This window comes from Diceros bicornis, chromosome 7, assembly GCF_020826845.1.
Source record: "Diceros bicornis minor isolate mBicDic1 chromosome 7, mDicBic1.mat.cur, whole genome shotgun sequence".
Classification (NCBI taxonomy): Eukaryota; Metazoa; Chordata; class Mammalia; order Perissodactyla; family Rhinocerotidae; genus Diceros; species Diceros bicornis.
The window spans coordinates 45,757,169-45,774,649 of record NC_080746.1 but is presented as its reverse complement, the minus strand read 5'-3'; positions in this window follow the sequence as shown (position 1 = coordinate 45,774,649).

The following is a 17,481-nucleotide window of genomic DNA, read 5'->3' as shown; positions in this document are numbered from 1 at the left end:
GCGCCCCGCCCCGCTTCCCGGCTCTCACTTTCCTCCCACCGGGTTCGCGGCGCTCAGGGGCCGCGCTGGGATAGAGCCCAGTCGCTCCGGCCAAGGTAGCTTGCGCCCTCCTCTTTCAGGTGAGAAGTGCTCCCAGATCAGTCGGCTTGCTTCCCTTTCCGTTTTCCAGCTGTCACCTCGGCCCGTGGCCACCTCCGTATCCCTATCCTACACAAAGAACACTGGATTTGGATTGACAAAGATTGTGGCTTTAAATCCCGGCTGTGTGACTTTGAGCAATTTGCTCAACCTCTCGGCGTCAGTTTCCTCACCCGTAAAGTGACTTGGGAGGATTAGAGATAATGCACAAAACGCTGAGCACGGTGCCTGGTACCGCGCGAGCTCGCAGCTATTTTCACTCCTAACTTGCTAGGGTTGGAGCCCGGCCCCCTCTTCCCGCCCCCAGACTCGGCCCGACCTGCGCCCGGGAGCTGCAGGTCTCCAGCCGCGAGTGGGGGAGGCGCCCCGGAGCAGCCGAGCAGCCGACGGTCTCGCGCTCCGATTTCCTCACCGTATGAAATGAAATTCCACAGGGGGATTCGAGAGGAAATGAGACCGGGACGCTCCGTGCTTCTCGGCCCGCCGCCCTTCCTGTCTCGGGGACACGGTTTCTAAATAAGGTTGGGAGGGTGAGAGGGCGGGAGGGGAGACGCTTGACCTGTGCACCGGGGGCGAAGAAGGCGCATAACCGCCGGGGCTCCCCTCCCCCAGCCCCCAGGCAACCCTCCCCTGCAGCCTGCATCTTTTTCTAACTTATTCTGCTTCTGCTTAGGGTTTTGGGGATCTGGGGATCTTGCGACCCGTGTTTTGTTCCAACTCGCGCCTCGCTCATTCCCAGCCCTCTCCCCCACCCCCACCCCTCGGACGGAGCTTTGTGCCAGTGTGCCCTCTCCGCTTTCCAGTTGGGCCAGTGAAACCCTCGACAGGTGGATTCCTAAGCTATTTACTTGTTGCTTGACTGTGGTCAAGCTACTGTGCCTCTCTGAGCCTCAAATTGGCCATCTGTAAAATAAGGAAGTGTATGACTGCCCAACACAGTTGGCCTAAGAGTTAAGTGAGATAATGCCAGTAAATCATTTAGCAGAGTGTCTGACACACAGTAAGTGCTCAATAACTTAGATATTGTTGTTGTTCTGGGACAACCTCCTGCTTTCCTGCTTTCCAATCTCCTGCAGCCCAGGTCTGAGGATCTGGGTAAAGAGCTTTCTACTCTCTTCTGAGATCTTTTTGTCCAACACTTGCCACTGTTTTCCTGGGGCTTGGAGACAGGGACCAAGTTATTATGCATGTTTGTATCCTCCCGTGTCAGCCAAGTCTGGCATAAGGCAAAGGCTGGATACAAGTTAGAAGGATGTCTGCACCACTCATGTAGTGCTTATATGTGTCTTGTATTTTTAGTTTTCTTATATTGGCAGCTGGACTTGGCTGAGGGCAAGAATGGAATCAACTTTTTTTGGTAATTTTGCTCTGTGCCTAGAACTGTGTTGGGCACATAGAAGCTGCGTTGTCTCCAGCCATCATCATAACCTCCCAGGAAAAGAAGCTCACCCTTAAAGAGATGAAGAAACTGAGGTTTGAGCCATAGTGATACTTAGAAAATGAAAGACCAACCAAACCAGGGCCCAAAGGAGGCCTTTCAAAGATGGGGGCAGGGTTATTTCACCAGAAAAGTTCCCAGCTGGAAATCTACATACTCAGCAGTAGGGGTGAATCTTCTGTATGCCTGTGCTGAGTAATGCATGAGACTATTGGCCTACAAAGATAAATAAATGATTAGATGACTGAATCAAGTGAATAGATGATCCTCACCCTCTAGGAACTCACAGGAGGAGACAAAGAAGAAACAGACAACTGGAACTGAATGTGATAAGTGCACAGAGAATTGTGGATAAATTGAAGGTAGAGGTAGCTGGGTTTGGAGGGCGGCTCCAAGGGGATGACCTGTAGGATTCTGAGCTACTCAACAAAGCAGAATTAATGTGCAGTGGGCTCTTCTCCCAGGGCACTTGCGAGGAGGGGAGGGGGGCTTGCTTTGTGCTAAACATATGTGTACACGGTTTATTAAACAGTGAACTCCATGAGGTCAAGGAGCAAGAGCTTTCCCTTGCACAGGGCCTGGCACACAGAGGGAAAACCATTAGTGTTGGGTGAAGGAATACTATTATTAAATCAATAACAAATAACTCATATAGAACCCTTCCTCTGTGCCAGCTACTGTCTTACCTGCTTTACATGCATTATCTCATCTATCACATGCAAGAGCTTGAGAAAACTAATGTTCTAAGAGGTTAAGCAATTTCCCCAGGATCACACAGTAAGTGACAGAGAAGGGCTCAGATGCATGTCTGCCTGGCCCAAAAGTCTCTGCGTGGTATTGCTCTCACAGAGGAAACTGCTTGACACTCAGCCTAATCCTTAGTTAAAGACGACCCTTTTGTGATCTGGACCTCTTGTTCCCAGCCCTGGCATCCCTGCCTCAGCTTCCTTGAAGCCCCTGTCTCCTTTGAGAACACTTGAAGAAGCCCCTTCCCCGTCAGAAGCTTTTCCTGTCAACAGCTTTTCTTTTCCGGCATGGAACTCATTGCAGGTATTTTCCAAAAAAGAAAGCCAGAGGAATCACATTTCAGTCTGAATGTGGAAAGAAAACAAAGACCACAACTCAGAGCTAAGTCTGAATGGCCTGGAGCCCCTCAGCCTCCCTGTCTCAGAGTGGTTTACACAGTCACCAGTCTGCTCCCAGTGACAGGCATGGCATGTTTGTCTTTGTTGCAGAAAACACGTCCCTGAGGCAATTCCAGGCAGAGGTCTGTCCACCCTGTAACATGCAGAGCGTTTAGGAGAGGAGTAGAAGAAGGGACACGTGAATAGGACATTCCGTTAACCTAAAAGGCAGGCCAGGGACCCCTAGTGGCTCTGGCAGGACTGCCTGGGCACATTCCTCTGGCCACTGTCTGAAAGTAAGGATAACAGCCACTTTGGAGCTGCAACAAACATGACTCCAGCAGGCTGTTGGGCAGTTGGAGGGCTCTCCATTTGCATCTAATGAGAGGCTGGGTTCTAATTAACTCCTGTGATGTGTTAATTTTTCAACCTGACATTTTCTGCTCTAATAGATTCTTATAATGGTTCCTAAATTAAAGGCTGCATTTGAAGACTAGTGTTTAGGTTAAAATCCACCACCTAGAGGGGTGGGGGGCCGTAAACATCTTTTCCCTCCTGAGGAAAACCTCTCATTTGCAGTTCTTTGCTAACCCAATTAAGTGCTGAAGTAGTCACCCCAGAGCCTGCTTTTTATTTCCTGCGAAACAATCCAACTAATCCATATTCAGTAGCTTCCAAGAAAAGTCTTATTCCAACCACTCATGAAGAAACCAGCTTCTTTGAATCTGGACAGAACATTTAGAACTCACAAAGAGTTGTCTTGATGGAAACTGCAAGAAAGTGGTTCATTATCCTGTTTGGTTTTTGAGGGGAAAATTCACTGGGACTTAAACCTCATAAAGATTGAGAATTGACTGTGAAACAACAGAAGCATAGGGAGAGGCCATGCTGTATCCCATCAGTTTATAGATAGTCTGGGTGCTCCACCTTCCCCTGCACCCGAACTAGTTACAAAACAAAAACGTGTGCTGGGTAAAGCGGAAGGGAATGCTAGTCTTGCTCAAAGTTGAGGAATCAGAGTCCGCAAGAGGTTAATTAATAGCTCATAAGTGGCAGAGCCAAACTCCCTTCTTACCCATTGCGCCACTAGCCAGCAGAGAAGAATCAAGTCACCACAGACCTCTTGCGGGTCAAGGAATCAAAGCCCTGTTGTTCCTCCTACCAAGCATAAGATGGTACATATGACATTCTTATTTGTTGGTGGTGATTGTTTAATGCACAAATGGGCAACCAAGAACCTTTGCAGGGGGCCAAAAATAATGCCAATACGCTTTGTACCTCCACGACCTCATTTCATTTCAGTATTTGTCAGTCAAGCCATTAACAAATGTTTAGTGATGGGTTATTGTGGACTTGCCATTCCCATACAAGGAGGTATGCACACATATAAAAGGTGGTCCCCGCCTTCCAGGAGCTTGCAGTCACATTGGAGGAGATTAAGACATGAGACGAAGCACGAAAGAGCTTGTTTAGAGTTAAGTGCTTTATCTTGAGCTCCCTTACTGTAAAATAAGTTTGTTTTTTTGTTTTTGTTTTTGGTGTTTTTGGTCTCCTTCACAATCTCTGAGGTCAGAGGTGTGTCTTCTTCACCACTGTGTTCCTGAACAGCAAAGAAAAACACTACCTGACCCATAGAAGATATTCACTAGATACTTGTTGAATAAATAAAGGAATGGTTCAGGCTATAAGTGCTCTAATTCTTCAGAAAAAGAGAGCATTATGTGCTGGGTAGAGGCAACCACCAAAATACAACCTAACTGGCCCCAGAATGATGGTCAAGTCTATTCTCTAAGCCACTTCTATAAAACAGCTTTCAGCTGTCTTCTGAACTTGGATGTGTTGCCAATAATTATCTTCCTTTTCTGTCTTACTATGCTGATTCTTAAATCTTTTAAGGTAGAAAAATGTCTTAGCCAAAATTGTTGTTTGATTCAGAAGCCTATTTCTCTATATCATGAATCTGCCCAGATATTTTCTTATCACTGTTCATTGGCTGGTCTCACCACTCATCTCATTCTTGTCAGCTGAAGCCATTAGGAATTGTGTATGCCACAAGACAGGTGGTAATCAGGAATTATAAGTCAGAGGATCACTTGTAAGTGGTAAGTTTGTAGAAAAATTGGAACGCGAGCTTAGCTATGAGGAATGTGTGAGTTTCCAAGAGACCTGGAAAACATGGAAAGTAAGGCATGTGTAATAATATTCTCATAGGCAGCACTCTCATCAGTTGTCAGAGGAGAAATGAACAGGAATAAAAATGATGCTAAATAATGACCAAATGGTGAACTAGCCACCTGCCGTGGATAAGCATGAACTAGACTAGACAAAGTCCTAGGTAGTGGTTTTAAAATATAACCTCAAATTCATCAATGTCCTTGCCATTGAAAGGTATAGTTGATGTTTCCTCCTCTTGAATCTGGAAGGGCTTGTGACTTCTTCAACCAACAGAGTACGGTGTAAGTGACACTAAGTGACTTCCAAAGGTACGTCATAAAAGCCGTGCAGTTTCCACCTTATTTGCTGGGAAATTTGCTTTGGAGCTCTGAGCAGCCTTGTGAGTACTCCAACTACCTTGAGACCGCCATGCAGTAGAGGCCACATGTAGGCTTTCCAGTTGATAGTCCCAAATGAGCCTGTCCTTTAGCCATCCCCAGCTAAGTGCCAGAAATGTGAATGAAGAAGCCATTTTGGAAGTAAATTCTCTGGCCCCAGCTGTTCCTACCCCTAGCTGTTTGAGTCATCCCAGCCCAGACATTGTGGGGCATAGAAGAACCATCCTTGCTGTGCCATTTCCAAATTCCTGACACATAAAATCCATGATGGTCATTGTTTTATGCCTATCTTAGTACATTTGGGCTGCTATGACAAAATACCACAGACTGGGTGGCTTATAAACAGAAATTTATTTCTCACAGTTCTGGATGCTGAAAAGTCCAAGATCAAGGCACCAGCAGATTTAGTGTCTGGTGAGGACCCACTTCCTGGTTCATAGATGGCCATCTTTTTGCTGTGTCCTCACATGGCAGAAAGGACAAGGGAACTCTCTAGGGTCTCTTTTATAAGGACACTAATCCTATCCTTGAGGGCTCTGCCCTTATGACCTAATCACTTCCCAAAGCCCCCACCTCCACATACCAACAAATTGAGGATTAGGATATCAACATAAATTTTAGGGAGACATGAACATTCAGTCTTTTGCAATACCTGTAGGTTTAGTTTGGTTTGTTATTCAGCAACATATAACCAGAACAGAATTAAGTAACAAGATATCAAAAGAGAGTGTGACTCAGCTAGAAAAAGAATGAATATCACCCAAAGATGGATAAAGGGACTTTAGATCCTCTCTTGGGGAGAAGGACAGCATGTTTTCAGTTGCATGGGGGACAGTTGGGTCATGTTAAGTGGAAACATGGTTTTGCTATTGTCTTTATTTAGAAGTTAGGTATGGTTAAAAGAAGTGTGCATGAATGCCAAGTTGACGAGGAGTGGACTCTGGTAGCTTTGTACTGTCAATTTAGCTACAGTGGGAACTATGTCCCAGAATTCCCTTCCCTACATGGTCCCAGATTGGGATTGCCACAAGAGAAATTGGCGTGAGGCTAGGGAGATGGAAATGAAGCAGCATTTCATGCTCTGAAAGCCAGTGTCAGGTGTCAGGTACAGTGGCAGCTCACACACATTGTCTCTAATCTGCTGGCTCACTGGTTGGCATGGGGCAGCACCCTGACCTGTATGATTTCTTCCTCAGCTGCTCTGAGTCCTGGGCAAGTGTGTGAGTAGCTCCGTGGCTAAGGGCTCTAGCTTCTGCAGGTCACCGGCATCATCAAGATTAGGGGTGGTTAGAGACAGACATGGGATCCAGTCTGTCCTTGTGGGCTCCAATTTACCCTTGACTTCCCAAACTTTGTGCCCAGCTTTCCTTCTTGGTTGTAGGCCTGGCTGATCTATAGTAACTTCAGGCCCAACACCAGGCACAGAGGTAATACCTTGCATAGAGTGCTTCACTGGCTTCTACAGTTTTGTAAGGTCTAATCTTTATTATAAATTCTTTTTTTTTTTTTCCTGAGGAAGATCAGGCCTGAGCTAACATCCATGCTAATCCTCCTCTTTTTGCTGAGGAAGACTGGCTCTGAGCTAACACCTATTGCCAATCCTCCTCCTTTTTTTTTTTTTCTCCCCAAAGCCCCAGTAGACAATTGCGTGTCACAGTTGCACATCCCTCCAGCTGCTGCATGTGGGACGCAGGCAGCCCCAGCACGGCCGGAGAAGCGGTGCGTCGGTGCGCGCCCAGGACCCGAACCCGGGCCGCTAGCAGCGGAACGCGCGCACCTAACCGCTAAGCCATGGGGCCGGCCCCTATTATAAATTCTTTATGGAACCTCACTCATAGAGAGAGACTCTGCTTCTCTGCTCAAACCCTGACTGATATATCCCATCAAAAAAGATTCACAGAATGTTAGCTCTGGCAGCTGCCTTACAGTTTATCTGGTCTGCTCTTCATTTTATGAATGGGGAAACTGAGGGCCTAAATGTGACTGGCCCAAGTGGCATATACATAGTGAGTGGTTGAACCAGTTTGCTAACCTGCTCTGTGACCTAAGTATTTGCCAAATTCTTTAATTTATGGAATTGCAACTAACTTGCTACACCAGATCATATTTTCTATAGCAAGCACTTAATTGAGCCCATTTTGTCAGGCACTGTGCTAGGTGTTTTACACAGATTACCTCATTTAATCCACGTGCCCTCCAGAATATATCCTAAATCTCTCCACCTCCACCACCCCCAATGTCCAGCCCTCATCAGCTCTCACCTGGACAACTGTCTCCTAACAGGCCTTACTGCTCCTACCATTGCTCATTAACAATCTTTTCTCTATACAGCAGAGGGATCTTTTCAAACTGGCTTCCACAGACCATGTTCCTCTCCTGCAGAAAACCAGTCAGTGGTTTCCCATTGCTGTTGGAATAAAATTTTTTAGGCCTACAAGGTCCTGTGAGATCTGGCCCCATCTCCCCTCAGCTCTGGTCACACTCTCTCCTTGCTCACCACACTCCAGCTATATTGTCCTTCTCTCTACTCCTAAAACATGCCCGGCTCATTGCTGCTTCTAGAGTCTTCGCTATCTCCTCTGCATAGAGTGCCGCTCTCTCTCATCTTCCTGTAGTTGCTCCTTCCTGATGAATGTCATTTCCTCTGAGAGGTCTTCCCTGAACACTAATGTCTCATCCTTCCCTTCAGTCACTCACTCCTTAGCCCTGTTTCATTTCCTTCATGCACTTATCGATGTCTGTCACCATCTTGGTTATTTACTTGCTTATTTGTTAATTTTCTCTCTCTCCTAACTAGAAAGAATCTCCACAACGACAGGGTCTTAACTGTCTTATTCACTAATAGATCCCAGGTGCCTTGCAGGTACAGTAAATCTTTATTAAATGAACAAACCTATATAGTACCCACTGTTATTCTCCACATTTTACAGATAAGGAAACAGAGTCCCTGAGAGATTAAGAAACTTGCCTGAGGTCCTACAGTAAATGGCAGAGATATTCCAACACAGGTCCACCTGAGTCCACAGCCTCTGCTTTTGACCATTGTGCATTCGACTTTAGATGGCTTCATTGCCTCCTCAAGTGTCCTCTGGGTGCAAAATGTAGCATAGGATATTAGAACTGCAAGGAACTTTTGATAATCAGCTAGTTCTTGCCTTGTCATTATAGTAAAGATAACCAGTTAACAACTGTCTACTGAATCCTTACTGTATGCACTGCTACGGTAACTGAAATTGCTCCCCCAAACAGAGCAGACATTAAGGGTCACGCATTTATTACATCCTGGGAATTTCCACATGCCTGCGTTTTTATCTGATTTTCCCTCTGTAGCCCTCAATTTTTCAGTTTCAAGAATTTGACTGATTTTTAGGCCTCCCTACCTTAGTTTTTCTCCATTATCTCTTTTCCCCTCAAGAACCCATACCTGGGGTTTCATTTCTGTTCTAAAACTAGAAGAAGTGACACATTTTAAGAAAGCCATTTTCAGACACATGCAAAGAAACAGTAGCAGCTGATAGCATCTGTTAGACTACCAGAGACCCGGAAGGAACCTTCCAGATCACATGCTGCAGAACCCCACTTAACAGATAAAGAAGCTGAAACCCAATGGGTGGAGATGACTTATCCAAGACAGGGTGAGAACTAGATATCCTTTACCCTGTCTCCAGGACTCTTGCCACCATATCACACTGTCTTCCTTCCACCTCCTTAATCAGGAAACCAGGATTGCTATGGAAACGGGGTTATGTGTCAACAACAGACCCATTAATCAGACCTGAGGCTTCAGACTGCATATACAGGGAGCTAGGGCGCAGACTGCTCTGTACAACCAGGCCCTTTCTCTTTCTCGGTGCTGCCACACATTACCACTTGTGCTAAGAATGGCTAGACCCGCCCTACCTACCTGCCCTGCAGAGTGGCCAATCCCTCCCCTACCTCAACGATCCCATTTCTCATTCCTCCTTGTCCAAACATTGGGTTCGAGAAAAGCTGTGTTGAATGACTTTCTCATTTCTGCTTTTGTGACTCTTTAAGCCTCCCTTGAGCGGCAAGCCGAGGCATTCCTGCTAAGGATGTCTGAATTATACCATCCCCATGAGGCCAGAGCAGGGGGAGTTATGTGGCTCAGAGAATGTCAGAACTGGAATATACCCTTAGAGACCAAGGAGTCTATCTCATCACCTCATTTGCAGAAAAATGTGGATACAGAGAGAAAAGGAAATTTTGATTGTCCACTTTGATACTGCTAGCTAGACACAGAGCAAGGCTAGAACCCAGGCCTTCCAACTTCGCAGTTAAGTTCTTACTATATCGTGCTGAAGCCTTAGCACTTAGAACCCGAGAGACACAACGAGCCCCCGGGAAAGAGTATTGACTGACTAACAGTACCTTCCAACAAGGAAATCAGGAAATTCTGTTTCCTTCCTAGAATTAAGCCCCACCATAGTAACTCTCTACAGGAAAAACAAAAGCAATAACAAGATTTCTTTATCATCCTAGGGCTTTTGGGAGAATTAAAGAGACATATATGAAGGTCTTCACCATTGGGCTTGGAAAATTCTGTTAGCTTTCCTTCAGCTCTTTGTTGTGGCATTGAGTTAAAACTTGCTTGTGTTGTAGTACTTATGTCCAAGAATTCTCCACTCCTCATTCTAGAGGGAAGTTTTCTGTGCCTCTTAGTAAGGGTGATGCTATGGTGAAATTCTAGGGGCATAATTCATCTTACAGCCTAGGTGAATAGTGCCCCCTGCAGTTGTGCAATATATGGCTCTTTATACTATGGTAGGGCAGCAAATAATAGCTAAAGTGCTTAACATACACCGTTTAAGTTAATAAGATCCTCTAAAAGGTAAGGACTATTGTTACATCTGTTATCAGTGACAGAAAAGATTTGGAGGGATTAAGGCACTTGCCCAAGATTACGGGACAGGGCAGAGTTAGGTCCATCCACAAACAGACTTGCAAATAGAGCCAGCAAATTACAGGCTGCGAGATCTGACTGGAAATTCTAACTTGACAGTTTATTAGCTGTAATGCTGACCAACTCGATCTTTCTGAGCTTCAGTGTCCACATGTTTAAAATGGGGATAATAGAAATTGTGGCAGACACTGTTGATTGTTTAGCCAATAGCCTCCCTTGCTGCTACTTGCCCAGTCCAAACCTTCCTTCCTTTCTAACCACAATGGATCAGGCTGTCAGGTACTTCAGAGGAAGATGAGCTCTTTCCTAGTCTTAGGGCATGGGGGTAAATCTTTCCCCTTGCAAGTGATTGGTTTAGGAATGGGCATATGGCATAATTCTAGCCAATGATATGGAAGTAGATATAGAGGGCTCAACTTTTAGGACATTTTCTCTAACTTTTAGAAAGGATATGACAAAAAGATCTGCCTCTTCTTATTCCAGCTTTTGAATGTTGTATGAGGATGTGATGACTCGAACTGTTGCTGCCATCTTGCTACCAAAAAGGGCGTAGGCCAAATGCTGAAGATGAAAGTGTGGTTAATTTTATATGTCAACTTGACTGAGCCATCGGGTGCCCAGATATTTGGTCAAGAATTATTCTGGGTGTTTCTGTGAGGATATTTTTGGATGAGTTTAACATTTAAATCCATAGAATGAGTAAAGCAGATTGCCCTCCCTAATGTGGGTGGGCCTCATCCAATCAGTTGAAGGCCTAAATAGAATAAAAAAGGTTGACCTTCCCCTGAAAATGAGTAAATTCCTCCTGCCTTTCTGCTGTAGAGCTGGGACATCAGTTATTTCCTGCCTTCAGACTCGAACTGAACTATTGGCTCTTTCTGGGTCTCAAGCCTGCCAGCCTTCAGACTGGAACTACATCATCAGCTCTCCTGGGTCTCCAGCTTGCCAGCTCACCCTGCAGGTGTTGGGACGAGTCAGCCTCCATTTGTTATAATAAATCTATTTATATATATAGAGAGAGAGAGAGAGAGAGAGTCTCCCTTTGGTTCTGTTTTTCTGAAGAACTCTGACTAATACAATGAGAGAGCTGAAAAACAGAAAGAACCTGGGTTCTTGCAGATATGATTGAGCTACTGAATTAATCAAACCCAGTAATCTTTATGTCTAGGCTTGTGGTTAAGTGAGATAATACATTTTTAATACATGTTTCTTCTTGTTTAAGCCACTTTTAGTTGGATTTCCTATTTCTGGCACCTGTAGTTATCATAACTGACCCGGAAATCAAACCAGTAGGATTGTTGTGAAAATTTAATGGTGGTCAGTAAATATTAGTTCTCTTCTTAGCATCTAAGTTATAGCACAAGACTCTTTCCTTAAGAATCATAATCCCTTGGGGCTGGCCAGGTGGTGCAAGCAGTTACGTGCACGCGCTCTGCTGCAGCACCCCGGGGTTGCCCGGTTTGGATCCTGGGCGCGCACCGACGCACCGCTTGTTAAGCCATGCTGTGGCAGCATCCCATATAAAGTAGAGGAAGATGGACATGGATGTTAGCCCAGGGCCAGTCTTCCTCAGCAAAAAAGAGGAGGATTGGCATCGGATGTTAGCTCAGGGCTGGTCTTCCTCACAAAAAAAAAAAAAAAAGAATGATAATCCCTTAAGTGGTATAGTCTTTTGTTTGTCACAGAATGCTTCCATAGGCATTCTTCTACCAGACTGTAAATTTCTTAAAGATTGAGACCGTGTTTGATTTATCTCTAACTCTAGCTCCTAGCACAGGTGTTGAATGTTTCTTAGACTATATCTTAATGGATTTGTTCTTCACTGATGCTCACTTGGAAGTAATTACCTAGGAATTGGGCAAAGTGAACTTGACACAGCTCTAGATGTGTACCACATAGTATAGTTAGTTGTTGGTTATAGGACAGCTCAATTTGGTTCTTTGATTGTCAAACCTTATGTTGACAGTGATGTGCTTCTATATTAAATGCTGTTATCTAAGGCCTATGCTATATTGAAGGCATCGTTAGCTTGATAATCCATCATGTGGACATTCCCTGACTGTTAAGATTGCCACTAAGGACAGAATTAGGTTGCTTGATAGGGCTGGGGTAACCCAGGGCTTTAGGAAGAGCAATAGAAAATGCTAAATGTGATTCTAAAAAGTAAACAAGAATTTAAAGGATAGATAGCCATCACCTAGCTGCCTTTGCCTGCTGGACGATATGTTCTTCTGTATACCATAGACCAAAAACAAGAAAAGGAAAGAGAAGAGGATCCTTATGAGAGAGAATTGTGTGTATGTGTTGGGGGAATGGGGTGTGGAGTGGAAGGAGTTATCAAGGGAAAGGAAGCCTATCGCTATTTGTATCTTTGGGCTTCTTCCAAGAGGAAGAGCCTTTCTAAGGGACATTCAACTCTTCACCATGACTCCCATGTAGACTTTGTGAATGAAGGGAATCCTTGACCAAGAAAGCCTTCTTTATGGCCAGCAGGTCTCTGAGGAAGTGATTAATACTATTTCAACAGCTGTTCCCTAATTTAACCTCTAGAGATTCTAGAATCTAGGTCAGGCGTATGGCTCAGGAACTTGCATTTTCTGTCAAGTACCCCAGGTGATGCTGTGGGTAATTTTTCAGACCCTACCTTGAGTATTACTGATATAGGCACCATATTTTGAAGAGATCCCTGGCAGCTAATTACTATGGCCTAAAATGTCTTCATCAGGCTTTATCTTTCAGGGTAGGGAAAGTAGGTGGGAGAAGCTGGATCTGGAAAGCATTATGCTTAGGTATTCTCTTCAGGAGGTCCTCTTGGTCCCCTCTGCCCACAAGAGAGAACTTAACCCTGAACAAAGGGCATGCACAATGTCAGGGCTGCTTCTAGCCCATTTTCTGTGAGAATTAGTAAAGTTATCTCCTGTAGGTGGACACTGCCCTTGGGGTTCATGGCTTGGTGAGAGAAGGAAGGCTAGATTTTAGCCCCACTTGCCCACAGTGGGGCGCCTTTGTACACTGTACAATCTGCTCCACCATACAGGATGGCCTTACATTATATGACACCCTTCCATTGGTTTTCACCACATGAGAATCGTAGTAATCTGAGGATTAATTTTAAAAATTAAAAAAGCTGTTTGGGGGTCCCCAATAGAGCCCTAAATAAACAGTATCCTTTTTCCCACTCCAAACAAGTTGAACAAATAAATAAATAAGCCAAAAATACTCCCTGTATTGGTAAGAGGGGCTAAACTAATCAGTAGATGGCTACAGCTCTAGTGCAGAAATATAGCTGCCCTTTATTCACTGACTAGTAGATACCAGGTGCTGAATTGACACTATTTCTAATCCCCAACCCCCACCCCAACAGCTTTGGGAGGTAAATATTATCATCCCCATTTTGTAGATTAGGAAACCGAGTTGGTAAGTTGGAGGAGAATTCAAACCCAGGCCTGACTAGACCCAAAGCTCCCAGCTTTCTACTTGGCACTGCCACTTCTGGAGAACCAGCTGGAACTTCTACAACCAAAACCCAATTAAATCAACCAATAATTTTTATGAGATTTCCAAAGCTGTCCTCTGGCAGAATTTTTTCCTTTCCCCAAGGTTCCCCTTCGGCACCAGCCAAAAAGGCCTGGCTCTTCCAGCAGATGTAGAAATGCATACAGCCTGAAGTCCTCCCATTCCAGGTTATTTTTCATTGCCCTTGGAGCTTGAGGTCTAATGCCAGCACGAATGTACTATTTTGAAACTAAATGCATTTCTCAGAAAACTCAGGCAGAGTGCCATTTCCAGGATATATTTTATATCATCACCAGGTCTTTGGTCCCACAGTGCAGTATCAGTGCTGCTGTCCTTCAGCCTGGGCTTCGCGGCATGTGGAGAAGGGTTGCTCTGTGTAGCATTGGCTTCCCAAGCATGTTGGGAAAACCACATTCATATACTCAAAGGGCTATTTTGCTTTCATGGCTTTCATCATTACAAAGATACATTTTTCCATGGGATAGTTCTTGTCTTAGATCAGGTTCCTGAGAAGCAGAGCCGGAGATGTGTTGTGTTCAAGTGATTTATTGAGTGTTTTCAAGAAGGAGAATGAGAGAAACAGCATAGAACAGGGGAAAGGAGCGAAACAAGAATTTGGCTTCAGCTGGAGTCTAGCTTCAGCGTGATCCCATGGGGAGCTCTGGAGCACAAATTGCACCACAGGGTTAATCCCGCCTTAAGATTAGGAGGTCTGGCCTTTTGGATCCGCATGACAATCAGTTATTGGCCACTGGCTGTGGAGGCCACGTGTATGTATGTGAGTACACATAGCCTCCTGGTCAAGGTGTGTCCCATTTGCTCAAGGTGGTTTCCTCTTTGCCAAGGGCAATTCTCCAGAGAAGAGGGTAGCTGTGAGTTGTACTAACCAGCTCTCCCAGCGGCGCAGGGAAACTGCCCGGGTGCACTGTGGCTGGTACAAGGGATCTGGGCAGGACACCAACACCAGTTCTGAAGCACAAGACACAAAAATCATTTGAATCTGAGTATTGGTTCATTAATCTCAGAGTTCCCAGAGATTATGTCTCATTATATATTCCTTTCTACACATTTAATTGGTGAGTAAACCAAGGCTAAAATCACATAGCAAAATAGTCTTATGCTTCTAAGTAGCTATGACTAAAGATAATGTTCAAGCAACAGTCACCCGATTTCAACACTCAGCCAGCCTGCTGAAATATATAACTTTGACTGCTACAGCATAAATTCCACGTTCTATTCATTTTCATGACCAACAGTACTTCATATAGTTCACTCTTATAGTATGACCAATAGGTGGCACCAGAAACACCCGCACTTATTCCAAGTAATTTATGCATTATGTATGTGTTTGCTAAAATTTCAATTCCTCTCTACTTAGGTTTTTCATGTTGAAAAGGCACTCATAGCATTAAATCCAAACCAAAACTTGGTAACTTAGTTTCCCATTTGCTATTTGACCTCTTTCTTGTAGGGTTATTTGAGTGTGAAAAAAAAATAGGGTGATAGGGCCAGTGAATTCAGAAAGAAAACATCTATTCATTAGCAAAAGGAAGGAAAAAAGACTGGAGTCCTGCATCCTTTTCCTTCAAGGTCTCTTGAGTGTATAAATGCCGAATATTATTAGGAAATATTTGAATAACAGGATAAAAAAGTCAAGGATACTGCCTCCAAAACATGAACTTTATTCCCCGCTGAAAACAGACTTGGATGACAACCAAGTTGTTCAAGGATTGCCCTGGCCAATATCTGACCACAGGGTTCCACTCCGGGAAAGGTCTCGAAGTCCAACGTTCACCATTTTCAAATTTGTTTCTTTTGAAGTTTGTACTTGATTGTTGGTGAGGGGAAGTAAAGGGGGGAAGGGGTGCTGCATCTTCCAATTTTTTTTTCCAGCAATCCAGCCTTGCTCTCTTTTCCTACATCAGGCTATTCCAAAGAGCAGAATAACTTAGAGGGAAAAGCACTGAACTGAGAATTAAGCCACAGTACACAATACACTGAACTGAGAATTAGGCCACTTGCATTATTTGACTCTCCAACTATGTTAAAAATGGGGATACTGAGTCTCAGAAAGGTCATTTAGGTGTAGCCAGGACCTCAATCCAGTTCCTCTGACCCCAAGGCCAAGTTAAATCTGGATACGCCATGAGCTCACCATGCAAATTGGGACAATCCCTTTCATCTTATTGGGCTTCAGCTTCATCAATAACGTTTAAGAGGCTGGACCACATGGCCCCAACACACCTTCCAGCTAGAAATCTCCAGATTCTGAACAGTACGTGTAGAGTGTGGTGTCTTGTGCACTGATTGGGACTGGGGGTGTGGTTTGGCACTATAGTCAGTAGGAAGGGAGGGTAAAGCTCACTTTGATAGTGTTCCAAAGTGGAAGGTGAAACGGCTATTATACAATGCGTTAACAGTCTGGTTCTTGTATTTTGCGGGAAAAGTAAATACCAGGTCCTGATTAGTCTTTCCTATACCTGTCGTCAGCTTATTATCCTGTAAACACTGTACCTCTAGGAGCTTTCCTTTCCAAATGAAATGATCCCAGGGTTTGGAATTCCTCTTTTCATGGCATGCTCTTCTGCCATGCATGCCGCAAATTATTTTCACTGCCCTTCTCTGAACCTTTACTATTTTTGCTCTGCCTTTTTGACAGCAAGACTGATTAAAGGGAGATTTTTTTTTTTTAATTTTTACTTAAAAGGTAGAGGCAACAGACTCTTCAAAGATACATATGGATTCCTTGCTCATGTATATCTCCATAATGTGAATGGGAAACTCAGGGAAGAGGAAGAAAAGAAACGAACCTTAATTGAGCAGACTCTCTGCTCAGTCTGTTTGATATCTTCTCTCTCTTCATGCTCTCAGACCCGAGGCAGTGGGGTGTGGTGATTGTGTGCTCAGGCACTTGAGTTGGACAGACCTGGCTTCTCCTCAGGACCCTGACACTGCTTCACCATGCAGCGCTACTTCCCACTAGATGAAAAAACTGAGGTCCTAAGTTAAGTAAAAGATTTTCAAACTCATATTGGTCTAACACTCTTATGGATATCTGTAGTTTCTTTTCCCCAGCACCCCTCCTTACCCAGGGAAACCATCCTACCCCCCATTTTTTTGCTAGATCAGATCCTATAGCAGTCAAAGAGTGAACTCTGGAGCCAGATAGCCTGGTGTAAATCTCAGCTCTACCACTTAGCTATGTAACTTTGGACAGATTCCTTAACCTTTCTGTGCCTTAGTTTCTTTGTCTATCAAATGGGGATGATCAAAGTTCTTGCAAAGATTTAATGAGCTAATACAAATGAAGCGCTTACAGCAGTGCCTGACACTGTAAGTGCTCACCAAGTGTAAAGTATTGTTATTCTTCTTGCTCTACCTGCCTCCCAGCTACAGAGGAGGGCACGTGACTCAGATCTGGCCAATCAGAATGTCCTATCTTCTTGTTCACCATGATTGGTCTAGGGCAGGGCCAGCAAAATTTTTCGATAAAGAGCAGATAGCCGTATTTTAGGCTTTATGGGCTATATGGTCTCTGTCCCCACTACTCAATTCTACTGTTATAGCAGAAAACAGACATAGACAATACATAGATGAATGGGTGTGGTGTTAAAACTGAAATTTATGGACACTGAAATTTGAATTTCATATAAGTCTCAAGTATTGCAAAATATTATCCTTCTGTTGTGTTTTTTTCCAACCATTTAAAAATGACAAAACCGTTCTTAGCTCACATACTGTCCAAAAGCAGGAGGCAGGCTGGATTTGGCCCGTGGTCATAGTTTGTTGACT